Here is a 27,973-nt window from a genome sequence, read left to right on the forward strand (position 1 = left end):
ATATATTTTACCTGCTTTAGACTCTCAATAACTCTCATTTCCTTTTCTTAGCTAATAAACCTATAGTTAGTGTGCTATAGAATTGGCTGCCAGTGTTGTCTTTGGTGTAAGATCTGGAGTATCAATTGATCTGGGGTAAGTGACCGGTCTCTTGGGACTGGGAGCAACCTGATGTGGTGTGATTTTTGGTTTAAGTTCTGTTTGTCTGGGATGCAAGATAAGACTAGAGAGTCTAAGGGGACTGTCTGTGACTCCATGGTAAAATGATCCAGGAGTTCACATTTGTTACGGGATTGGTGAAATCTAATTATAGAACACATCACCAGCTTGGGTGTCTGCCCTGATTCTGACAGTCTGCCCTGAGGTAGGCACTCTCAGTTGTGAGCCATTCCAGACAGCGTGACAGGAGCTAACAAAGTATGATTTTAATATATTTAATATATTTTTGTTTTAATATATTTTTGTTTTAAACCCTCTAGTTAAAACTATTCCTACAGCAATGTTCAAAGCTTGGAATTTTTTAAAGCCAATAATTTCCAGGTCAAGGGTCACAGTCACTCTGAAAATTACTAGATAATCATTTTAAGTGATTACTCATAAATGACAATGTCCAAATTATTTTTAAAGGTATTGGGAAATTAATTTATCAAAATTATCATAACTGAATCCCTCAATACTAATCTACACTGAAATGTTTCAGATTTTAATTGAGATAGGAAGTTGCTTGTATAACTGAAGTTAACATGGGTGTAAACACTTATGTACAATGTAAGCGTAACCCCCAGATAAATTGACTTATTTCCCACCTGCATAGGTTGCATAAATTACAATATTCATCAGTTAACAAACTGGTAATCTAGTATTTTGTGACACACCAAGATTAGGTTGCAAACCGTTTTATAATTTGCAGGATTATTGATTTAAAATCAAATGCTACAGACAGAAGTCAGAAATGCTATTGTTCTACCAGAAAATTGGTTTACCAGAAAAGTATTTTGGGTACTGCAAGTTAACAGCTGTCTATTGGGCCCCTAGGATACAAAGTCACAGACGGTCCCCTTGTATACATCATTATATCATCATTATTTCTCAGTTTTGTTTTAACACAATAGCGTTAAATCATATTAATCGTAAAAAACTATTAAGGCTGCAACAGAAAATGCAAGGAATTGAACACGTGGTTCTTCGAGATGTGTGTTCCTAAGGGTGCTCCACTTCAGCTGTATATGTGCCTCTCAAGCTCTCGATTGGAGATTTTCCATTAGCAGCATCCGTTTTGGCCCATGCATGCTGTCAAGGTTCCTCTCTCACTCTGAACTCTAGGGTACAGATGTGGGGACCTGCATGAAAAACCTCCTAAGCTTCTCTTTACCAGCTTAGGTCAAAACTTCCCCAAGGTACAAAATATTCCACCCGTTGTCCTTGGACTGGCCGCTACCACCACCAAACTAATACTGGTTACTGGGGAAGAGCTGTTTGGACGCATCCTTCCCCCCAAAATACTTCCCAAAACCCTGCACCCCACTTCCTGGACAAGGTTTGGTAAAAAGCCTCACCAATTTGCCTAGGTGACTACAGACCCAGACCCTTGGATCTTAAGAACAATGAACAATCCTCCCAACACTTGCACCCCCCCCTTTCCTGGGAAATGTTGGATAAAAAGCCTCACCAATTTGCATAGGTGACCACAGGCCCAAACCCTTGGATCTGAGAACAATGAAAAAGCATTCAGTTTTCTTACAAGAAGACTTTTAATAAAAATAGAAGTAAATAGAAATAAAGAAATCCCCCCTGTAAAATCAGGATGGTAGATATCTTACAGGGTAATTAGATTCAAAAACATAGAGAACCCCTCTAGGCAAAACCTTAAGTTACAAAAAAGATACACAGACAGAAATAGTTATTCTATTCAGCACAATTCTTTTCTCAGCCATTTAAAGAAATCATAATCTAACACATACCTAGCTAGATTACTTACTAAAAGTTCTAAGACTCCATTCCTGGTCTATCCCTGGTAAAGACCAGCATATAGACAGACACACAGACCCTTTGTTTCTCTCCCTCCTCCCAGCTTTTGAAAGTATCTTGTCTCCTCATTGGTCATTTTGGTCAGGTGCCAGCGAGGTTACCTTTAGCTTCTTAACCCTTTACAGGTGAGAGGAGCTTTCCCCTGGCCAGGAGGGATTTCAAAGGGGTTTACCCTTCCCTTTATATTTATGACACATGCGCTCTATGCAACCTTATGCTGCACACTGAGGGTATATAAGGCTGCAAAGGCAAACTGCATGCAGTTCCTTCTCTATCGGAATGTACAACAAAGAATAGTTCGAAGGAGAGGTGAAAGAGGAGCACCCATAGGGACACACATCTCAAAGAACAAAAGTTACCGCACAAGGTAAGTCACCTCTTTGTAACCCTCAAGTAGTGTTCCTATGGATGCTCCATTTCAGGTGACTCCCAAGTGTTGGGAGTGAAGGCATATTTAGGCCTGAAAGAAGCCTGCTGTGGATTTTAAAAAGATTCTGTTCTGATGTTTAACAGCATAAGTAGAACTGTGTACATGTAAGAAACTTCAGAATAATCATGTTTAGTGTTGCGCATGTGTAAGAATAGCAGAGCAATCATGTTTATGAGAACAAGAAAAGATACAGTAACTAGAAAAGAATACTTTGAATTAACACTAAATCTGTAATAATGGTGGAGGAGTGTTAACATGGAAATGAGGGGCTAATCCATATATAAAAAAAGTGAACAAAAAGTTATAAAAACAAGTGTGTGTGACAAAGGGAAGTTGAAGCTGTATTGTCCGGTGTGGGAGGCAACTTTGGTGAGATCATCTTAATGAGCTTCCTCCTTGTAAATAATTGATCACTACTTGCTGAGTGTTTTGCCTTAATAAATATTTGTTAGACTCAGCTGTTGAGTATGTGAACCTCAATCCAATAACGAGCAGCATCCCCACATGGAGCAGGAAGCTTTGGAATCAAGTCCAAGATTGACAACAGTATAACAGAACCAAGTGCTGCCTCAGATCAGACAGTGTGGACCAAAGTGTAGTGTTTAAACCTATGGTAATCTGCTCTTTGCTTCACTTACATTTCTAGTTTTTCTAGTAGCTATTATGTCAGCCCACAAGGTTGAGGAGGTTAGGGCCTTGATGACAGACACTCCCCCACCCCGCACTGTTCAAGAACAAAGTCTCCTTATGGCTGCACCCAAAATTCTTACCCAAAGTGCTGTCAGATTTCCATCTTAACCAGTCTATTCATCTACTGGTATTTTTCCCTAAACCAAATAAATCTCAGCATGAGACTTCCTATTATATATTAGATGCAAGATGGGCATTGACCTCTTACCTGGATAGGACCAAGCAAATTTGGAAATCACCTAGACTGTTTATCTCCATCACTGAAAGATACAAGAGGTCCATGATTTCTTCGCAGAGGCTTTCAAGGTGGATCCCTGGATAGAATTACTGCTTCTATGATACAGCTGGTGCTTTACCTCCCCAAAGGATAATAGCACACTCTACCAGATCACAGGCAATTTCCACAGCTATACTAAGAAACATTCCAGTATCTGAGGTATGCAGAGCTGCTACATGGGCCTGAAGAGGGATGGGGAAGGGCGGTGGGAGGGAGGGAAGGACATAAAGTGGATGGTGTAGCCCAAAGTTATAACCTCCACAACTCACTTGTCAGTTGTACACACCACACCAGGCCTCCTCGAAATGGGAAAGACAATCTCCAAAAGTGGAAAGGTGGGTGAAAGTTTTCAGCTTGCAAAGTAGAGGTGAGAGAGGAGTTGAGCCCTCGACCAACGTGTCAAAATTGCTGTTTTCAATTATGACTGGGTACTTATTGAAGGAGGGTGAGAAGCTCTTTTCCTCTGGAATTTCTCTCTCTCTAGAGGGTTCAGTGGTTCTATAAAATCCAGGTAACCAGGCTGGGTGCAATTTCTGCACAGTTTGAGACCTGCTAAATCTCCTCTTGTTCATAGAAGTGTATATATCCAGAGATCTCAACGTGGCCCTCGAGTCTTTTTGTGTGTTCAGGACTACCTGTCCACAGTCCCCATGAAGAGCTTCTGGCAATCAAACGGGAGGTCCTCAGCAATGTTCTGTCCCTCTCTCAGGAACCCCGACAGTTGGAGCCACCACTGTGGAGATGGATCTAGTGGCAGTGTCCGTGGCATCGAAGGATGTTTGGAGAGAGGCTCAGTCTAATAACTGATCCTCTTAATGATGGCCTGGAAGTGTTCTCTATGCTCCTGTGGAAGATGTTCAATAAAGATTACAAGCTTGTTTTAATTTGTGAAGTTATAGTTGGCCCTGATTGCCTGATAGTTTGCAATCCAAAATTGGAGAGTTGCAGATGAATACACCTTTCTCCCAAATAGGTCTAACCTCTTCTAATCCTTATAATAAGGTGTAGACCTTCAGTAATGCTGCTTAACATGCTCATTTATGGCATTCACCACCAGGGAATTAATTGGCAGGTGGGAAAACAAAAATTCTGAGTCCGGGTGAGGGGCATAATATTTCTCATCCTTATGTTCCAAAGTTTGTGGGATGGTTGCAAGAGTTTGCCATACAGTCTTTGCTGGAACCAGGAGCACTTTATTAACGGGTAATGCAATCTGGGTGGGTGCTGCCGAATGCAGAATGTCCAGAAGCTTGTGTTGTGAGACTCTTCAGGAAGTATCTGCAAGTGTCAGCCACCTTCTTCATAAGTAGGGCCCTACCAAATTCACAGTCCATTTTGGTCAATTCATGGCCAGAGGGTTTTTAAATTAGTCCATTTCATGTTTTTAGATGTTTACATCTGAAATTTCACAGCATTGTAAATGTGGAGGTCCCAACCCAAAAGAGGGTCGGGGGGGTTGCAAAGCTGTTGTAGGGGGGTTGCAGGATTACCACCCTCACTTCTGCACAGCTTTCAGAGCTGGGCTCTGAAGGCAGCAGCCTCAGAGCTTCCTGCAGCAGGGGGAAGTACCCGGAGGTGGGTCTGATCTCCCCCTGAAAGCAGCCATGCAGGAGAAGAGGAAGTCCTGCCCCTCCGCAGTCTGGCTGGGACTAACAGCTGGAGCCCGGCTCATCTAGCACTTACAGGTCCCTGGAGTAGCGGAATTCCTGCTGTTCCGAGTGGACCAATGCAGCAGTTGAGGTGGATGGTAACATTGATCTGGAGCACGTAGGCACCAAGGCAAAAGTGTCTGGCACTTGGATTTTGCCAGTATTGATGCAGTCGAGTGAAAAGGCATCATTGGTAAGTCTGATGTAGATGTAGAGGAGTCTATGTCTAGGCCTCCCTGCCCTTCACAGATGGTACTGGGGGCCTGTTGGAGCTGTATTTCTTGCAAAAGCTCTGGGATCTGCTGGCTCCACCGGTACCAGAGGAAGAGTCCTTTGCCTCCATAGTACCAAGCTGAGAAGTCAAGGCCTCCAATACCATAGACTTTACAGGAGATTGGGGCCTTTGGGGACCTAGCTCCTTGTGGTAGAAGACTAATCTCTTCTTTGGAATTTTCCCTGAGCCCTCCTAAGTCTTCCACTCCTTAGGTGGGACCTTAGCAAAGGTGGAAGAGGCACTGGATCTGCCCAGAGACAGATGTACAGGACGAGGGGGGCATTCTGACTTGACTTGGAAGCAGGTCAAAGAGAGCACACCATCATCAGAAGCTTCAATTTGGTCTCCCAAGTCTTCCGTGCTCTAGATTTGAGAGCCAGGCAAAACTTACACTTTTGAGAGATAAGGGACTCTCTCAAGCAATGGATACACGCAGCATGCCCACTGCTGAGCGGGACAGCCTCCTGACAAGAGAGGCAGCATTTGAAACCTGGCGAACCAGGCATACCCGACCAGGCCAAATAAGCTTCCCAGAAAAAAAGGGGGGGAAAGCAGAGCAAAAAATCCAAACCTCTCACTACTATCTAACTAATTCTATACTAACAAGAACTAACACTAAACTAATACGGAACTATTGCAAAACACACTGAGGCATGCCCAAGGTTGACATACTATAGCTCCATCTCAGGCTGAGGCAGAAGAGAAGGCACTGAAGGTGGTTGGCCCACATGGCCTTATATCCCTCGGTGTGTATCACAAGATTGTATAGAGTGCATGCATGGGTCAAATGAACAGTGTTAACAGCAAATCTCAAGGGCTCGAGGTGTGCATGTGACCCAAAGCGGAGAACCCATAGGGACACTACTCGAAGAAGAACTGTACTCCTTGGCAAAAATGTGAAGGAAGAAAGATCTTTATTTACCCTAACTGTCCTCTGAAAATAATGTCCTAACAGATTACCATTCCTATATACCATTCTGTGTATCTGCATGCAAGATTGGTGGGAGTTTACTAAAATCAAAGTTCTGAATTCAGTAGCAAGTTGAAGCACAGAGGGCATTGAAGTCTCAGTGTAATTCAGTGATGGATACACTAGCTCAACACTTTGCAGGCTAAGTGGAAGCCATGCTAGGAGGCCTCTCCCATACCACTGTAGAGGGCACTTATAAAATCTCAACACCCCTGGCTCACATAAGTGAGCACCATCTAAGAGGGGTTTGCATGACTGGGCCCTTATACTGGCATTTCCCTAGTGTAGGGATTGGTCTTCAACATTTGGCACAGCACTGGGCACAGTGATGGTGCTAAATATTTAATGATCAACTTGCATTCCTCACTTGTTCTTAGTCACAACCCTTAAGGGAGTGTCTGATGCCATCCCACATTTTCTCTCAGTATTTTTATTTGATTGTAACCACTTAAAACATTGCTCCTCAAACATCTCCCAAATATTATCCAATAGCATCACAATATTGATAGCCTACATATAATTTGTATCACAAAGTTATGAACTCCCATATAAAATCAATCGGTAACACAGCTCTTGCTGTCTAAATTGCATGTTAATCTGACTTGAATAAAACTTGTGTAAAGAATAAATGTACATCTTCCCAAGTGGCACAACAGTAACATATTCTGTTATCCCAGCCACTTAGGTCCAGCAAATAACAGACAATCCCACTGCTGTGAGAGCCACTGCAGGATTATTGTTAGAGATTTCAGCAGCATTTGAGAAGGGGCCAGGTTTACAAAGGATTAGGTGCTTAAAGAGGCAGACAGGTACCTTGTAAGATTTTTCAAAACCACCTAAGCAGGTTGGGCACCTAACTCACTTAGGCACTTTTAAAAATCCCTCCAGGTGCCTGTCTATGTCTTTAGTCACCTAAATATCTTTCAATATAGGTTTACAACCACAAATCTTGTCTTTCCAGTTATAGCATCTCCCTTCACCTCAGATTACAGCTGCCTGAGAGAAAGCTATTAACAGTTGACATCTGCCATTCTGTTCTTATCACAGAAGTTAGCTCCAAGGTTCCATTTCCATTTCCAACTAGGAGGTCCACTATGACCTGTTAAACACACAGATGCCATATTGCCTTACAGGACATAGTATATAAACCATGACAATCACACTCACCTTGAGCACCTATGAGAATGCTACCAGTGAAATCTGTGAACAAAATTCTGTACAGCAACTCAAGTTCTATGCATTAATAAAGTAACTACTGCTAAATACAAATACCACATTTTTATGTACACATTTGAAGTGGCCATGAACACACATTTGGATGACAGCTTTGTAGTCCAGTGAGTATTTCCTAAATCAGTGGGACTATTTGCATCAATCAGCCTCTTTCCATAATGAACAAGGGTTTCATAACCACAACCCACATCAGCAAAGTCTTTTAAGAAGTAGGGATTTGCTAACAGAGCTGGGATGCTACTGCAGATGGAGACTCAAGAAAAAGTGTGGAAATTGCTGTAGGTAAGACTAAGGATGAGAAGTCATCTTTCTAAATTAGGAAATGCTCAGCAGACTAGGAGACTTGTTTTCAAAGTGCACAGGACCATTTTAAACATGTACATAAAAATATGCAATTCATATTTGGTAGTAAGCCTTTTACTAGTGCATCTATTTTAATTGTAGTACAGACATTTATACATGAGAGGCTATTTTCAACAGCACACTTTCAACATACGGTGGATACATAAGCCACCTTTTATAGTATCATTTATTATAATTTATTGTCCTGAAGCCTAGAATAGAGTTTTGTCCCCAAACTAAAACAGGTAGAAAATCAAGAGAGCTCTCTCAAATAAACACAGGTTAAGAAGCAATGTTTGCTGTGCATCTACTCTTTGCATTTGATGCCTGTATATATTCACATGCAAGTGGCATATATGCATATTCTCCTATGTTAGCAGGAAGAAAAAATACATCTTCCAAGGAGCCTCAGCACCAGAACATTACAGGAAATAATAGCCTTCTTTAACAATTATGTTAGAAAATTGGTGAAAAAAAATCCTACTAGAGCCACAAGCTCAGTAGCTATAGCAACATGCTTAACTTCTCAGAAGAAGAAATTTCTCCCATTGACTCAAATAAGATAACCTGCCCTAAAATGGATGCAAAATAGCTGTCACTGCAGATATACAGTTTAAGAGATACAGAATACAAACATGAAATAGAATTTTGGATTGCACAATGCTTTATTTTAAGGAAGCCAAAAAGCTGCCCTACAGGCAGAGGTTATGAATAGAGTTTAATTCTTTTACTCTCACTGTTTTAAAAGCTAAATCATTTATCTCAAAGCTTAATTGTGCCTTTTAACAAATTGGGCTTCACTGGAAATCATTATCTGTGTTTTTCCCCCTTTCTTTTTACAATTCAAAGGCAGCATCTGTTAAAAGAGCAGAAATGAACCATTTCCCCTTCATTACACAAAGAGTAAAAAGTCATCCCAAGTTCACATTACTTCAGAAGGTAATTTCTGTTCATCAGAACAATTTGGTATGTGTTCATTCCTTTATATCCAGTCTTACAGGCTCATTCTGACAAATGTTCATATTAAATTTGGCTTGAAGGTATTTTCTATAATCACGTTGCAAAAATTGCCCATTTAATGATTATACCATGTCAGTACTAAAAATACTATATTACTCTGCAATATATCATATATTATATGAAATATAGGATATGCACATATTATACAAAATGAATGATTTCCAAAAGCCTTACAGACTCATGAGCACTGGGGCAGTTGAACCCAAGGAAGGATTCTCTCTCCCACAGGGGGAGTGCAGGAAGTACCATCTCCGTCCTCCACCACAGAGATGGCAGGAGCACCATAGGAGGACCACCAGCAGGCTGCCTGGGAATTCACTGGATTCCCTGGCCTCGTGCCCTACCCACTTTGAGCTGTACCAGCTGGCCTGCTGGCAGAGTGATATCTGATTGACTTGAGTCACTGAACCAGGCTTTGAGTTTACGTCCCATCACCAGGGACCACAGCCTAGAATCAAGCCCTGTATATAGAGGGATCACAGCCACCGCAGACATGAAACCCACTCTGAGATGCAGCTATTCTTTACCAAAGGAAAGTGTTCCACCTTCAATTATAGATGCTATAACTTCCTGCTCCCCTGCCAAAAGTAGTTTAACAACCTGTTCGAGTTAGATTTGTCAGCTATTAAAAGTAATCTTCATATGCAAAGTTACAAATCTGCACTAAGAAATAACGATGGTTAATGATAATTATAAATTAGACAAAGGTCTTTGTAAAGATAATAAATCTGGAGTGAGGACATCAGTAAGGTTCACACTGTGTCTATCAAAGTTATGAAATCAGCAGAAACTTGCTAAATGCCTGATCTTGACACAGAGAGGGCCTGATCCTTGCAGAATTCCCATTAAATTCAACAGGTTTGGGCCACTTCTTACTTGGCAAAGGTAGAGAAACCTCATTGCTCATGCCTGGGACGATGCATTTTTGGAGATTCTCTCTTTAATTTGCCTTCCAATGCTAATCATGTTTGCTCACTCTCGCCAGTGACAGAAATTCAGTCATCTGAAAATAGGTTCAATCTGGCCCTGTTCTACCAACCCCTCAAGAGACAAGGATACAGCATCCCATATTTTCCCTTTACCCATTTATAATATCCTCCAGATATCATATCCTATTGTGTGGAGTGGCTCTCATTGTCGTATAAGGATGTGTGTATGGCAGCAGAGTTTAAAAGTCAGGCTCCATCTTAAAACAGCAGAACTCTGGACTGCCGTGTGCAGATTCAGAACAGATTGTGGCAGGCTGAAGTTTACAGCAGGCTCTCATTGCCATGTTAAGTATATTTAAATGAAATTAGTTCAGTATACAAGGTTTCTGTGCCTTTAAAAACACCACCACATCTGTACAGTTAGAAGCTATTCCTCATAAATAACCACAAATTTGCATTAATAATCATGATTTTTTTAAAGGGAAGACACTTATTTAGCAGCCACACCTTTGCCATTCAAACAATCGGAAGCAGTAATTGAAAGTAAGTCACTACTCTTTAAAGCTGGAGAAAGGAAGGAAGGAAAAAGCTAATTATGAAATGTTGCATCATCTAAATGAAGACATGCAGAGTCTCCTGTATTTAAGAAAGAAATCTACTTAGATTTTTTTAAATTAGCTACTATATTTGGAATTCACATAATGCTGGCAGCTGTAGTTTTGAAGATTTAAAAAGCAACAACAAAAATCTATTTTCAGAAATGTGCTAACATCATAGACTACACTAGGACAGAGGCGAGCCCTGTTAAATTCAAAGTTTGTTTCCTGGTTTATACAACAGTAATTACAAATTAAAAAGGTAAAAGGAGGAATGACACAACAAAATTGCCACAATGATGTGAAGGAAATAAATGTTTTCAGACGTTACTTTCAGTTTAATCAAAGACTTTAAAAAAGCAGCCCCCCCTTCCCCCCCGCAGAGACATGGGCTTTTTCAGTGCTGAATGCCTATATTTAAAATTTCTTAGCTGCAAATCATTTACACGAGATTTAACAGCATCAGCAGCAGAGCAAATGCATGAAGCAACTTTATTTCCCAGTCGGAATCTAAACTACATCTTGGGTAATTTTTGAGGTTATTTCCTCTTCAGAAATACATGAGAATTCCTTGACCTGCTGTTGGGGAAAATTGCAATTTTACCTCAAGTTAAAAATGGGAATCCTAGCAAGACATTTACAAGTTTGCTTTGCAGTTTAGATTTTACTTTTGTGGGAGGGGAGGAACAGGACAACAAGTTGCACCAGAATTTCTACAGTTCTACCACAAGTGGGTTGGCACCATACAAGTCCAGTTGGGGGTGGGGAAGAGAGGGAATGCCTGAAGTGGGAGAAACTAGCTAACCTTGCTATTGCATTTACTGTAAATGACAGTGTGATTTGTGGTTCCCTTCCAGCCTCAGATCATTTTAGCTAACTGGTCAAATAATTTAAAAAACAAACAAACCCGACTTTTACCATTGATAGGAGGGGGTGTCTTCTGCGAAGAGCTTAGATCTTTGAAAATGTTTCTATTTCAACAATATATTTGAGAATGGTTACATTTCTCTGCACCTAAGTAGATGATTTTGACTGGAGCCACACTTTACCAATTTTTTAAAAATCACAAAGATATGAATGGTCTAGGCAGTGAGAGAGAGTATAAGACAGGCAACCTCCTGGCCCTACTTTGTATTTAAGACTTTTATCACAGGTTGATTGGCAGCTTCCATTCCTAAAGTAAACTCTGACTCAAAGACAACTCGAGTTCTGTACATTGAATCAGAATATCTGTTAGGAGTAGTTTCAAACTGCCATAGTTCAGAAAGGCAGATAATTCTGGATAAAGTTAGATTTTACCAAAAATGCATTAAAGTGGAGTTCATGCAGTTTTTATTCTAAAAGGGACGTTCTCCAAAATTTTCAAAAATATTTAAAGCCTGACAAACTCTGAGACCTGGCCTTTTTCCAATTATCTTGTGCAACTGGCCACACTTCTGGATGGCTTGTTTAGGCTGTAAAAAACAAATAGCGTTGACCTCTATAGAGTACTGTCCAGAGTGGGACAAGTGCTCCTCTCAGTTACACGCACACAATCCCAGTTGTTCTGTTAAATCTAAGGAACATGGCTAGTTACACTAAGTGACCCAGGAGTTTACTAATCTGGTGGTGGTGTTTGTTGTGTCTGTCATAAATTCCAGTTTGAATTTCCTAATACTAAATCCTATTTTGTCTTAGCACACAGTAAGAGCAAAAATAAGGACTGTGGCTACAGTTTTGTTAGTCACATTTACACTTGATGCCAATTTTCCATACTGTAGTTTCCCTGGTTCTGGGCAACAAACCAATTGAAGGAAGGCACTAAAAATGGACACATTATTGCCATCATGCTCACTAAATTAGAGGTGCGTGCAGAGCTTTACAAATAGAGTACTAAATAGTCTTGGAATCTCTTCATCCAAATATAGTAAAAGAGATTTTTAAAACGCAGCACTTTTACATTATAAATTATTTCAATGCCTTGTACTGTACTGAAAAAGAGTTGTTTTAATTGAATTAGAAATTTACGCCTCTAATGCTATAGCCTAATCTCTTTAAAGTCAATGGCAAAATACCCATTGGCTTCAATAGCCCATGTTTTGGCCCTTAATCAAGGGCACTGATGAAAAGTATTAATCTTGAAGCAATACACTTCCCTCCACACCCCACCCCATCCCAAAAAACAATGAACATTTATTGATATTCTAAGAGATCTAGTTTGGCATCATCCAACACAAGTATTATTCCTAGATTTTCCCCCCCTCAACTAAGATAAATTGGCAAGGAATAAAAGGGTTTCTCTGTACTGGAAGTTTTTGTGTTTGTTTTGTTTTTTAAAGGAACTAGTGCTCATAATTTAAGTTCCACAATATGCCTAGCACACATGCGGGTGCTGTAAAAATAAATATGAAAGAAACACTACAGGATTCATTATTCCTGAATTTTTTACCAAATATTTATTCTTACTTCGAGGGGTGTTGGGCCTACATGACTTCCATCTCCTGTTTGAGAGGGAACAAATCCAACTACTAGAATCCAAAGAACAGTAATGGCTATTAAATCCTAGTTTTTCATAAACCTCTAAGCTGTGTTCCTAGCACAGCAGATGATTTTATAACATTCCTTTTCAAAGAGCAGCTTGAACTTGCCAACTGGAGGAAATGGTTCTTTTACTGAAAACAACCAAAACAAAACGTATTCAAAAGAGAACAAGCAAGAAGAGGTCAACAGCTCAGAAGCAAGTGGCCCATCCTGCATAGTCTTCATTGCACTGTGTCAGTGAAAGAGGACTCTAGAATCACTGTAGTTACCACTGATATCACAGCTACAGCTGAAACTGCAGTAAACACCCACTCCCAATGTTTTCCCTATAATTTTAGCACCAACACCATGTGTGTTGGGTTCCACGTTCCAGCCCTCATAGAAGCTGACAGCAGCAGCTAGAGTCAGGTATAATATGGAATAATTTCTCTGAATTCAGCTTTGCCGACTATCCTCCAAAGCAGAGTGAAGTCCAAAAATTAAGAAACCGTCCCCCACCAAGTGTTTCTCTTTCATAAAGCCAACTCCTAAGACAATTTACACATACATAGAATCATAGAAATGTAGGACTGGAAGGGACCTTGATAGGTCATCTAGTCTAGTCTCCTACTCTGAGGCAAGACTCAATATTACCTAGACCATCCCTGACCGGTGTTTGTCTAACCTATTCATAAAAACATCCAACAACAGAGATTCCATAACCTCCCTAGGTAATTTGTTCCAGTGCTTAACTACCCTGACAGTTAGGAATTTTTTCCTAATGTCTCACCTAAATCTCCCTTGCTGCAATTTAAGCCCCTTACTGTCCTCAGTGGTTAAAGAGAACAATTTATCACCCTTCTCTTTATAACAACCTTTTATGTCCTCCCTCCCCCCCACCTTGGTCTTCTCTTCTCCAGACTAAACAAACCCCCTTTTTTCAGTCTTTCTTCATATGTTATGTCTTCTAGATTTTTCATCATTTTTGTTGCTCTCTGCTGGACTTTCCCCAGTTTGTCCAAAGCTTTCCCAAAGTGTTGTGCCCAGAACTGGACACAGTATTCCAGTTGAGGCCTTATCAGTGCTGAGTAGAGTGGAAGAATTACTGCTTGTGTCTCATGTTTGCTTTTTTTGTAACAGTATTACATTGTTGACTCATATTGAGTGTGTGATTCACTAGAACCCCCCAGATACTTTTATGCAGTACTCCTTCCTAGGTAGTCATTTCCCACTTCGTATTTTGCGCAATTGATTATTCCTTCCTAAGTGTAGTACTTTGCATTTGTCCTTATTGAATTTCATCCTATTTGTTTCAGACCATTTCTCCAGATTGTCAAGATCATTTTGAATTTTAATCTTGTCCTCCTAAGCACTTGCTACCCCTCCCATCTTGGTATTGCACACAAACTTCGTAAGTGTACTCTCTATGCTATTATTCAAATCATTTTTTTGGTTTTGGTTCTGGTTCATTTGGCCGGTTTTGTTCAATATCTTCATAAATGATCTGGAGGATGGTGTGGATTGCACTCTCAGCAAATCTGTGGATGATACTAAACTGGGAGGAGTGGTAGATACGCTGGAGGGCAGGGATAGGATACAGAGGGACCTAGACAAATTGGAGGATTGGGCCAAAAGAAATCTGATGAGGTTCAATAAGGATAAGTGTAGGGTCCTGCACTTAGGACGGAAGAACCCAATGCACAGCTACAGACTAGGGACCGAATGGCTAGGCAGCAGTTCTGCGGAAAAGGACCTAGGGGTGACAGTGGACGAGAAGCTGGATATGAGTCAGCAGTGTGCCCTTGTTGCCAAGAAGGCTAATGGCATTTTGGGATGTATAAGTAGGGGCATAGCGAGCAGATTGAGGGACGTGATCGTCCCCCTCTATTCAACATTGGTGAGGCCTCATCTGGAGTACTGTGTCCAGTTTTGGGCCCCACACTACAAGAAGGATGTGGATAAATTGGAAAGAGTCCAGCGAAGGGCAACAAAAATGATTAGGGGTCTGGAACACATGACTTATGAGGAGAGGCTGAGGGAACTGGGATTGTTTAGTCTGCAGAAGAGAAGAATGGGGGGGGATTTGATAGCTGCTTTCAACTACCTGAGAGGTGGTTCCAGAGAGGATGGTTCTAGACTATTCTCAGTGGTGGAAGAGGACAGGACAAGGAGTAATGGTCTTAAGTTGCAGTGGGGGAGGTTTAGGTTGGATATTAGGAAAAATTTTTCACTAGGAGGGTGGTGAAACACTGGAATACATTGCCTAGGGAGGTGGTGGAATCTCCTTCCTTAGAAGTTTTTAAGGTCAGGCTTGACAAAGCCCTGGCTGGGATGATTTAATTGGGGATTGGTCCTGCTTTTGAGCAGGGGGTTGGACTAGATGACCTCCTGAGGTCCCTTCCAACCCTGATATTCTATGATTCTATGATTTATGAAGATATTGAATAGAACCAGACTGAGGACAGATCCCTGCAGGTCCCCACTCAGTATCCCCCTCCATCTTGAGTGTGAACTATTGATAACTACTCTCTTTGTACGGCTTGCCAACCATTTGTGCACCCACCTTATAGTAGGTTCATCTAGGCTACATTTCTCAGTTTATTTATGAGAAGGTGATGTGAGACAGTAACAAAAGCCTTACTAAAGTCAAGATAGATCACATTTACTGCTTCCGTTCTATCCATAAGTTTTGTTATCCTGTGAGAGAAGGATATTAGGTTGGTTTGATATGATCTTTTCTGAAAAAATCCATGTTGACTATTACTTGTCACCTTATTATCTTCTAGGTGCTTACAAATTGATTGTTTGAGTATTTGCTTCATTATCTTTCTATGTACTGAATTTAAGTTGACTGATCTATAATTCCCTGGTTTGTCCTTATTCCCCTTTTTATAGATAGGTACCATATTTGTCCTTTTCTAGTCCTCTGGGATCTTTCCCGTCCTTCATCAGTTCTCAGAGATAATCACTAATGGCTCAGACATCTCTTCAGCTACTTCCTTAAGTATTCTAGGATGCACTTCATCAGGGCCTGCCAACTTGAATATCTAATTTGTCTAAGTAATTCTTTACCTGTTCTTTTCCTATTTTAGCCTCAGCTCCTACCCACTTAAATTGACATTCACTATGTTTGTTGTCCGACCACTGCTAAACTTTTTGGTAAAAACTGAAACAAAAAAGGCATTTAACACTTCGGCCTTTGCTGTGTTTTCTGTTGTTGTCTTTCTCTCCTCGTTGAGTAAATGGGCCTACCCTGTTCTCACTCTTCCTTGGCCTTCATCTTGCTTCTAATGTATTTGTAAAACATTTTCTTGTTACTCTTTATGTACCTAGCTCATTAAATCTCCTTTTGTATCTTGTCCTTTCTAATATTGTCCTTATATGCTTTGCCAGGGGGCAGGGGAGAGGAAATTACATTCTTCCTTCATAATTTGACCTGGTGTCCCCTTTTTGTATGACTCTTTTTTGAGTTTCAGGTTGTTGAAGATCTCCCAGTTAAGCCAGGGTGGTCTCTTACCTTCCTATCTTTCCTACGCTTTGGGATAATTTGTTTCTGTGCCCCTAATAATGTCTCTTTATAAATTCCCCAAAACTTGTAAATACTTTTTTCCATTAGACTAGCTTCCCATGGGATCTCACTTACCAATTCTCTGAGTCTGCCAATTTATATGGCATAGCAACACCAATTGGGATTGGTCCTGCTTTGAGCAGGGGGTTGGACTAGATGACCTCCTGAGGTCCCTTCCAACCCTGATATTCTATGATTCAATGTATCCAGGTTTCTCTAACACAGTTTAAACAGAGCCCAAGGCAGTGATTAACTTTCATCTGTGAAAAAGAAGAGACTACCTTAGAATTCTTGAAAAACTAATTAGTATACTAAAGAATCTGGCCAAAACTAATTACAAATGAATAGGAGTTAAAGAAGAAATATGGACCTGTAAAATGAGACCAATGGGTCTCTATTTGAGAACTGCACTGTTCTAACTCATGGCTTAGTTTTAATGTGTGTGATGGGAGTAGAGGGGTGACATACAGATACTGCTTCAATAGTTGGATAATATGAACAATATTATGAATAAGTTGTTTCCCTCCCAGTTTTCTTGTTTTTCTGATAAAAATCTCAATTACATGAGCCAAAAACTAGTCTCCTTTGCAAGTCTCACATTCTTGTCATAGTATTTGACCAAATAGCATGGAAACTAATGCACAGCTATCCAAGAATGATAGGCTGTCTATATTTAGGTATGTTTGACATGGCACATTTTACAAATTTGGGGAAAATATTAAGACAGTTTTCTCTAAATAAATGGTGCTGAGCTCAATACATCGTCAATTTAATTTCTTCTGTATTTTTTATACATAGCATCTAGTGTAGTTCAAATCTTCATAATTAAACAAGGAGACTATTTTCTGGAAGACTTAACATTATTAGTAAGATCTGCCCCCCGACCCCCTCCAAGAGATTTGACAGACAACCATGGACTATAATTTTGCAATCTTTACAAATATATTTCATAGCCAGTTAAAGACAAATTATAATTTGCTCTGATTTTAAAAATAGTTCCATATGATGTTAATCACTGCAAGGGAAACTTCTTTTTAGTACGCTGCACTCTAAATATTACTACGGTCACAATGGCAAAGTCAGTAACATGTCAGTCCTTCGACTTTATCCCTGTTAACAGATAGTCTTAATAGTCTTGCTTAGGGGTGTAAAACATTTTGTCCAAAATATGTTGCTGAAAGAAAAACATCACGAGGTATTTGTTTGAAGTGTTGTTGTAGCCGTGTTGATCCCAAGATATTAGAGAGACAAGGTGAGCGAGGTAATATATTTTATTGGACCAACTTCTGTTGGAGAAAGGGACAAGCTTCTGAGCATACACAGAGCTCTTCTTCCAGTATTTCTATCAGCTAGAATGCCACAGAATAACTACTAGAATGTCCAGGACAATATTTTTACAGTGCATATAATTTATGCAATTACACACTGAATTAATGAAATTAGAAGTTGCTCCTGCCTTCACCAGGTCTTATATAGCTCTCCTCTCTATAGTAGCTGAGAACTTACACCATGTTTTGCTTCCCGGGTAAGTACTGTATTACGCACTGGCAGAGCAGTTGCATGTTAATTACAAAGCTATTCAATACTAAATATGTGAACACTTACTACTTCTAAGTATGACTCGAACTTACAAAGTAATTACTCTCTCACCAACAGAAGTTGGTCCAATAAAAGATATTACCTCACACATCTCGTCTCAAAGTAATTACTTTCAGATCTCAAAGACACTCTTCTATGTCTTTTTCCTGTGACCTGAATGTACTCTAGGCTTGTCTACATTTGGAAATTTACTGAAGTACCTATTTCAGAATAATTATTCCAGAACTCTTGTTTTCTGTTTAAGAGCCTGAGGGTATGTCTACACTATGAAATTAGGTTGATTTTATAAAAGTAGATTTTTAGAAATCGATTTTATACAGTTGACTGTGTATGTCCCCGCTAAGCACATTAAGTTGGCGGAGTGTGTCCTCAATACTGTGGCTAGCATCGACTTACGGAGCAGTGCACTGTGGGTAGCTATCCCACAGTTCCCACAGTCTCCGCTGCCCATTGGAATTCTGGGTTAAGTTCCCAATGCTTAATGGGGCAAAAACATTATTGAAGGTGGTTTTGGGTACGTGTTGTCAGTCGCCCCTCCATCCCTCTGTGAAAGCAACAGCAGGCAACCATTTTGCGCCTTTTTTCCTGGGTTACCCATGCAGATGCCATACTATGGCAAGCATGGAGCCCACTCAGCTCACCGCTGCTGTGGTGAGCATCGTAAACACCTCGTGCATTATCCTGGAGTATGTGCAGAACCAGTCTAAGAGACACCGGCACAAGGACAATTGTGATGAGGACATGGACACACACGTTCCTGAAAGCACGGGCTGTGGCAATTCGGACATCATGGTGGCAGTGGGGCTGGTTGATACAGTGGAACGCCAATTCTGGACCCAGCAAACAAGCACAGACTGGTGGAACCGCATAGTGTTGCAGATATGGGATGATTCACAGTGTCTGCAGAACTTTCACATGTGTAAGGCCACTTTCCTTGAACTTTGTGAGTTGCTTTCCCCTGCCCTGAAGCGCAGGAATACCAAGATGAGAGCTGCCCTGACAGTTGAGAAGCGAGTGGCGATAGCCCTGTGGAAGCTTGCAACACCTGACTGCTACCAGTCAGTCGGGAATCAATTTGGAGTGGGCAAGTGTCATAAATATAAAGCGAAGGGTAAATACCTTTAAAATTCCTCCTGGCCAGAGGAAAAACCCTTTCACCTGTAAAGGGTTAAGAAGCTAGGATAACCAAGCTGGCACCTGACCAAAATGACCAATGAGGAGACAAGATACTTTCAAAGCTGGAGTGGGGGAGAAACAAAGGTTTTCTCTGTCTGTGTGATGCTTTTGCCAGGAACAGAAAAGGAACTGAGTCTTAGAATTTAGTAAGTAATCTAGCTAGATATGCGTTAGATTCTGTTTTGTTTAAATGGCTGATAAAATAAGCTGTGCTGAATGGAATGTATATTCCTGTTTTTGTGTCTTTTTGTAACTTAAGGTTTTGCCTAGAGGGATTCTCTATGTTTTGAATCCGATTACCCTGAAAGGTATTTACCATCCTGATTTTACAGAGGTGATTCTTTTACTTTTCTCTTCAATTAAAATTCTTCTTTTAAGAACCTGATTGCTTTTTCATTGTTCTCAAGATCCAAGGGTTTGAGTCTGTGTTCACCTATGCAAATTGGTGACGATTTTTATCAAGTCTTCCCCAGGAAAGGTGGTGCAGGGTTTGGGAGGATTTTGGGGGTGGAAGGAAGACGTTTCCAGGTGGGCTCTTTCCCAGTTATATGTTTATTAGACGCTTGGTGGTGGCAGCAATAAAGTCCAAGGGCAAAAGGTAAAATAGTTTGTACCTTGCGGAAGTTTTAACCTAAACTGGTAAAAATAATCTTAGGGGGTTTTTCGTGCAGGTCCCCACATCTGTACCCTAGAGTTCAGAGTGGGGAAAGAACCTTGACAGCAAGTCTACTGTGGGGACTGCTGTGATCCAAGTAGCCAGTTGAATCACTGATGTTCTGCTATCAAGAGTAGTGACTCTGGGAAATGTGCAGGTCATACTGGATAGCTTTGCTGCAATGGGGTTCCCTAACTGTGGTGGGGTGATAGACGGAACACATATCCCTATTTTGGCACTGGACCACCTTGCCAACCAGTACATAAACCACAAGGGGTACTTCTCAATGGTGCTGCAAGCACTGGTGGATCACAAGGGACGTTTCACCGACATCAGTGTGGGATGGCCGGGAAAGGTGCATGACCCTCGCATCTTTAGGAACTCAGCCCTGTTCGAGCAGCTGCAAGAAGGGACTTACTTCCCAGACCAGAAAATTACCATTGGGGATGTTGAAATGCCAATAGTTATCCTTGGGGACCCAGCCTACCCCTTGCTCCCATGGCTCATGAAACCATACACAGGCAGCCCGGACAGTAGTAAGGAGCAGTTGAACTTTAGGCTAAGCAAGTGGAGAATGGTGGTAGAATGTGCCTTTGGACATTTAAAAGCTCACTGGCGCTGTTTGCTGACTAGGTTAGATCTCAGTGCAACCAACATTCCCATTGTCATTGCTGCTTGCTGTGTGCTACATAATATCTGTGAGAGTAAGGGGGAGACGTTTATGGCGGGATGGGAGGTTGAGGCAAATTGCCTGGCGGCCGATTTTGAGCAGCCACGCACCAGGGCGATTAGAAGAACACAGCTAGGCGTGCTGCGCATCAGAGAGGCTTTGAAAACCAGTTTCATGACTGGCTAGGCTACGAGTGAAAGCTGTGTGTGTTTCTCCTTGCTGCAAACCCGCCCCCTTTGTTGATTTTAATTCCCTGTAAGCCAACCACCCTCCCCTCTTTGATCACAGATGGCAAAGGAAATAAAGTAACTATTGTTTTGAAACCATGCATTCTTTCTTTATTAATTAAAAAAAAGTGAGATAACTGACAAGGTAGCCTGGGTGCGGTAGGAGGGAAGGACAAGGCCATATTGCATATTGTAGCCACACTACAGATCAAAACTGTTTGAATGACAGCCTTCTGTTGCTTGGGCCACAGAGTGGCTTCTGGAGTGGAGTGGCTGGGTGCCCAAAGCCTCCCCCACCTGCGTTCTTGGGCTTCTGGGTGAGGAGGATATGGAACTTGGGGGGGAGGGCAGGCCGTTATACAATGGATGCAACAGGGGTCTGTGCTCTTGTTGGCTTTCCTAAAGCTCCAACAGACGCTTCATCATGTCCGTTTTCTCCCCCATTAGCCTCAGCATTGCCTCCTGCCTCTGCTCTTCGTGCTCACTTAATGCTTTCCTGGCCTCTGCCACTGAATGCCTCCATGCATTAAGCTGTGCCCTATTAGTGCCGGAGGATTGCATGAGCTCGGAAAACATGTCATCGTGAGTGCGTTTTTTTCACCTTCTAATCTGTGATAACCTCAGAGACAGAGATGATGGGGGAGCATAGAAACATTTGCACCTTGGGGGAGATAAAAAGGGAGAGTAAAATTTAAGATGATACATTCCTGATAACAAAAAGGAGACTCTTTCACAGTGAATCAAGCAATTCACAGAGAACAGCACATGTGCTTTAGGTACAAGGTCATATTTTGCCTTTTATATTATCATATATATCATACACATATCATACACATATCATACACAGCTGGACAACAGAATTCTATTTCCAGGCAGCCATGGTAAGCCTTTTGGTACATGGGGTTGGCTTCTTCCGCCTTCATAACATGTGGGAATGGTTTCAAACTGCAGTGCCCTCCTTTCCCAGAGCAAGCAATGTCGGTTGGGTTTCACATTTAAAAGGAGGGGCTGCGGTTTTCGGGTGGATGTGCAGCACACACCTCCCCCCACCCAACCGCGTGGCTATTCTCTGGGATGATCCCTTCACCCCTTCCCCTGCCATGTGGCTGTTCTCTGGGATGATCCCTTTACCCCTCCCACCGCCATGTGGCTATTCTACAGGATGATCCCTTTTAGCCAAGCGCAAACAACCCAGCATGAACAGGGTCCTTTTCAAAAATCCTTATAAAAATTCCCCTATTTCAACCAGGTGACTATTAATGATATCACTTTCCTGAGGCTAACACAGAAAGATATAGATCGAATGTTGCTTGAATGAGACCAAAACCCAGGAGTGTTCGATACAATGCTTTGTGCTGCAATGATTCCAGACTACTTGCTACTGGCTTGGTGTGGTAAAGTGTCCTACCATGGAGGACGAAATAAGGCAGCCCTCCCCAGAAACCTTCTGCGAAGGCTTTCAGAGTACCTCCAGGAGAGCTTCATAGAGATGTCCCTGGAGGATTCCCGCTGCATCCCCAGACACGATAACAGACTTTTCCAGTAGCTGTACTGGCAGCGAATGCATCCCAATTCTTCAGGGCAAATCAAATATTAAACACTATTGCTTTTAAATCCTGTACTATAGTTACAAATGTGCACTCACCAGAGGTGCCTTCTGCAGCTTCAGGGTCAGGGATCCCACCTTGGGAGGGTATTGGCTCCAGGGTGATGAAAAGGTCCTGGCTGCTGGGGAGAATGGATTCTGCATTTGGCTGCTGCTCATTCTCCTCCTCCTCTTCCTCATCCACAAAATCCTCCTCCCTGTTGTGTGAGACTCCCCCCTTGCAGGTGTCCACGGACAGTGGTGGCGTAGTGGTAGGGTCCCCTCCTAGAATGCCATGCAGCTGATCATAGAAGCGGCATGTATGGGACTCTGACCTGGAGCAACCATTTGCCTCCTTTGTCTTTTGGTAGGCTTGCCTGAGCATCTTAACTTTCACGCGGCACTGCTGTGTGTCCATGTTGTAGCCTCTCTCCACCATGCCCTGTGCGATTTTGGCATATATATTAGCATTTCTTCTTTTCGATTGGAGTTCGACCTGCACAGATTCTTCTCCCCATACAGCAGTCAGATCCAGTATCTCCCTTTCGGTGCATGCTGGAGCTCATTTGCGATTCTGAGGGGACTGCATGGTCACCTGTGCTGCTGAGGTCGCCACGCTGACCAAACAGGAAATGAAATTCAAAATTTCCTGGGGCTTTTACTGTGATCCTGGCTAGTGCATCAGAGTTCAAAGCGTTGTCCAGAGCAGTCACATTGGAGCACTCTGGGATAGCTCCTTTTAGGCCAATACCATCAAACTGCATCTGCACGACCCCAAATTTGACCCAGCAAGGTCAATTTTAGCACTACTCCCGTCGCCGGGGAGAATCACAGAAGTCTATTTTAAGATCCCTTTAGGTCAATGGAACAGAGTTGGTTGTGTAGATGCATTCATTTTAAAATCCACCTAACGCGGCTAAATTTGACCTAACCCTGTAATGTAGACCAGGGCTGAGTGAACACTCTTATTCCAGAATAAGAGTGCCTTTTTCTGATTTAGCTTAATCCACTCCTCTGTTTATCACACAGCAATGTACAATCAATACTTCTGAGAGTATAACTTTTGTACCTTCCAATCTAGATTCTTCTTACCCTTACCTTCTCTTCTCCTCAACAAATTCCCCCTCAGTATGCTTTCTTAAGTTTTGTGCGTGCTTTACAATGCTTTACAGAGGTTAAGACCAGGAAAACCTAATCAAATCTCCAAAGAGTCTGCTTCATAGAACTCACTATTTATTACCAAATAGGAACTACTTCCCTGTCTGCCCCTTGGCACTTCCTTAATTGATTCAGTCCTAGGAAGTATGAGTGCCTAATGACCTAGCTTAATCCAGGTTCCCAAATAGGTAACACATCTATGGGGTTCCATTATATTTTAAATATAGTGAGGTCAGAAACCATATGACATAGTATAGCCCTTCTAAACTAACTTGAAACTCCAAAGTGTTTTCATATTCCATAGTAATATCTATGAAATCTACATTCCAGCCAATTCCTGGAAAAAAACCCCAAAACTCTAAATGGCAGACATAACACCTTATTGATTGTTTAGGTTTTCCTGGTCTTAACCTCTGTAAAGCATTGTAAAGCACATACGAAACTTGAGAAAGCATACTGAGGGAGAATTTGTTGAGGAGAAGAGAAGGAAAGGGTAAGAAGAATCTAGATTGGAAGGTACAAAAGTTATACTCTCAGAAGTAAAATTTCCTCAACTGGAAACTGTGCTTAGCTTTGCAGTGATGTTCCATTGAAGAATCTCACCTCCAGGCAGATATAGAGGGGTATTTTCCAATTCTAACCTCTCTTGCAAGTTTAAGTTTAACATATCCTGCAGCATTTGCTGCCAACTAAATACTTGGGAAATGTGTGTGTGGGAGGTAGATATCCAGAGTTATTAAACTTTGTTAGTTTGCTAGAACTGATACCAAGGCTGTACAATCAGTGCTGCATTGAATGGAGTGGGGAGACTTGGGTAATAACAACTGTTTACAGGGAAACCATGAGAAACTTTGAGGAGCTACATTTACCAGATTCTATTTCAAGTAAAAAATTTTCCATGTATTTGCAACAGTAGAGAGGTTTTAGTGTTCTCAGACAAAGACTGGCTAGAATTTGAACTAAATTACCTTAATCAAGACATGCTGAAGAGTATGTTCTTAAATCATTTTATGACAGGCCAATTCTCTTTTAAAGTAAGATTTTTTTTAAAGCATATTTGTTCAGCAAGCCTTGGGAGAATGATTTTGATCACCCAATAACTAAGATAACTGGGAAACGTCATTAATGCTTATTACCCGTCTACAGTCAGACATAGGTAGAACAATGATGATGGCTCATAGTGCTGTTGTGGCTCACTGCACGCATTCTCAAAGCGCTTCAAATGGTGGTTATATTTGAGAGTCGCAAGGTGACACCGATCCTTTAAGAGGGAAGAGGCCAGTGCACCTGTGAATCGTCAGTTGATCCCAACTGGGCTTAAAAGAGGGCACCCGGGCCCTTGAGTGGTGAAAGACCTGGGGAGTTAGAACTGCCTGAGAAAGAGGCGGACAGACAGGGGCAGGTGAGAGCTGCCTCAGGAAGAAAGGAGAGACCTAGGCAGCAGATGCAGAGGAGAGCTGGTACAGAGAGCCATTGGTAACAGCAAAAGGTTGTTGGTGAGGACTTGCCAGAGCTGTGGAACCCCTGCCAAGTTACAGGAAAGCTCATGCAGAGGCCCTTAAAAAGAAGGGGAAGAATCAGCCTGGTTAGGAGAAACTGAGCTCAAAACAGGAGGGTGAATCCCAGGAGCAAAGGTAGGGTTCACAGGAAAGAAGGCCTGGGTGAGTGGAATACTGTGGGACGCTCCCTTTGCAGAAGACCTGAGTGAAAGGCTGCAGAAAGCCAAGCCCAGAACAAGGGGTTGGTCTTGGAGCGATGTTCCCTGAGCAGGCTTAGGACTTGGAGGCAGGTAGCCTGGCTGAAAGGAACACGGGAGCAAGTTCTGTTGCTCAAAGACCTGACTTGGGGATACAAGAGAAGACTTGTGGGAGAGAAGCATGTCCTCGAACTTTCAGGCCTGGAGACCAGAGCTAAAGGAAATGTGACTGAGTGGTTAATTATATTCAGGTGTGGGACCTGGGAATGGTGACCTTTGAAAGGGATTGAAGAGCTGCTGTGCTGTAATCCTGTTTTACTTTGGGGATTTGAAATGAACTGTTTTTACTATGAGGGATCTGTGGACTATGGCACTTTAGATTAATTAATAGGTTTGAATATGCTGCTAAGAGACAATATTCCTGTATAATGGTGAATTCCAAAGGGATACCGAGGCAGGCTCACCAGTTGCGCCATGGCCTTCCATAAGAGGGCGCCCCAGTGGGGGCCGCCTTGTTACACTTAATTTTACAGCCTGGGAAAATGACACACAGAGTTAAATAGCACATAATAAATCAACGGCAAAGCCTTAAATAGAACCCCGCAGGTTTCCTGGCTCCCAATTCTTTGTTTTATCAGTTGGACCTTGCTGCCTCTCTGGTAACTGAATATACAGGATAGAGTGATTGCTGCCTGTTAATAAAAATTTACAATATATTGCTTAAAACCATATGATCAAGTGGGTGTATTAAACTGCACATCTCTGCTGGCTATTTTCTGATTAAATATGTTATACTTACCTACTGTATTGTAAGTGTTGGTATGCAGTCTATGATTTCTGCAATAAAAAGTCTATTTAAGTGAAATACCATTTTTCTAATCATTTATTGCACACCTGAAGTGTATCATCTACAGCAATGTTTACTATTTATCGACAAAAAACAAGGCATCTTATCTTTGGCTCAATAGATAACTTATTTTGATAACCTTGTAAAACTACACTTTTCCTTAACCATGCTGTTAACAGACTATATTGTTAAAGATTTCAGCTACAACTGGGTATATCAGAGGCTCATATACAGGTTTACATAGAATTATCAGAACTTTCTCCTCTATTTCAACGTTTTAGGGTAAATTATGAGTTTAGGAAGCTTTGAGAAACCATGAAACTAAAAATTAATCCATTTTAAATAACCTTAATCTGTCAGAGGTAAACATTGTCAAAATTCTTTTTTATCTAAAAATGTCTCTTTCATATTCCCATGGTACTATACATACATACAGAAACTATGATATCAGTTGTATGATAATCTGATATTAATATTCATGGGATTCCTCACTTTTATGTTCCAATGATAGTGCCTTGAAGACTGACGGAGTAAAAGACATAGGTATCTTGAATAAAACCTTCCCTGGAGGCAGGATTAATTACTATAACTTAATGTTGGGTACTATAGTTGTCTGCCATACCCCACCAAGAGACTTGGTCCCTACGCTGAGGATTTTACATTCAATGGGCACAAACACTTAATTCTAGGCACTGTACTTACTACTGTGAATGATCCCCATTGGAATTGGGGACTACTTTAGATACATGATATGATTAAGTGAAATGAGCAGACAGAAGGAAGGAAGGCTTACACCAGTGGTCGGCAACCTGCAGCCCATCAGGGTAATCTGACTGCGGACCACAAGACATTTTGCTGACATTCACTGTCCACGGTCATGGGCCCCCGCAGCTCCCAGTGGCTGCGAATCACTGCTCCCCACCACGGGAGCTGTGGGAAGCAGTGCGGGTTGCTAAAAGCCTTAAATTGTAGCCAAAGCCTTAGCCAAGTACCGCCTCTCAGGCACTACTTTCGTGTAAGACAGGAGAGAGGTGTCAAAGGATCTCCTTTGGTGCTATTCAGAGGGGTTGGATGAGGATATTTTCTCTTTACTTGGAATAATCAAGGTATAAGAACCAGTGCTTCAACCCAGTAGTGCTCCAGTGGTGGGAACTACACATATTACTGTCGCACAAAAGGACAAACAACTTACTGGTTTGGGTTGAAGGGTAGAACGATTTCTGATCTGCGATTTCCTTCAAGGTTTCATCACATCATACCTCCACTGAACACAAACCCTTGTAAGGTAATGCCCCAAGGCCAAAAGCAGTGAATCCAGACCTATGTTGTTTAAGGCCTTTATTACCATTCCCACAGTGACTCATCATTCTCTTCACCCACCCCACTTGTGCAAGTGTCTTTTCATGGCTCAGCAGCTGCATTATAGCACATCCCTGAAATCAAGGGCACAAAGAGTCCCCATTGACTTATGTCCTTTGAACAACCCCAACGCTGTTTTGTTTCCATATTATCTACTCTCAAGTTTAATTTATAAAGAAATTAATGATGTTTCAGCCCCCAGCATCTATCCTAGCTAAACTGAACAGCAGCCGCCAGTATTCTTGCTTTGGAAACAAAAACAACTTGTTTCTTTTTCCATGTACCTTCAGAGTATCTTTTGCTCTAATTATATATGTGTGAGTAATGTCAAAGTGCTAAATTCACTTTTAGATTGAGAAATGAAGTACTCTGGCCCAGATCCAGCAAAGCACTTAAGTGTGTGCTTAAATCCCATTCAAGTTGCAGGGACTAATGCTTGTGCTTAAAGTTAGACACATGCTTTGCTGAATCAAGGCCTCAAAAGTCAGGTAATACA

At 41.6% G+C, this 27,973-nt stretch overlaps 1 protein-coding gene across 13 annotated transcripts in view; it reads right to left on the bottom strand.

Annotated features, from left to right (window-relative positions):
- The window catches only part of ARVCF (ARVCF delta catenin family member), a 543,783-nt gene that overhangs the window by 315,282 nt on the left and 200,528 nt on the right, over positions 1-27,973 (bottom strand). The window contains exon 1 of one of the 13 annotated variants that reach the window (XM_073313191.1): positions 22,478-22,492. The exons of the other annotated variants lie outside the window; for them this stretch is intronic. The gene's annotated coding sequence lies outside the window, so the exon portion shown is untranslated. Of the gene's footprint in view, positions 1-22,477; positions 22,493-27,973 lie in introns of those variants that run through there. 13 annotated transcript variants of the gene reach the window in all.

This window comes from Lepidochelys kempii, chromosome 15, assembly GCF_965140265.1.
Source record: "Lepidochelys kempii isolate rLepKem1 chromosome 15, rLepKem1.hap2, whole genome shotgun sequence".
NCBI classification, from domain to species: Eukaryota; Metazoa; Chordata; order Testudines; family Cheloniidae; genus Lepidochelys; species Lepidochelys kempii.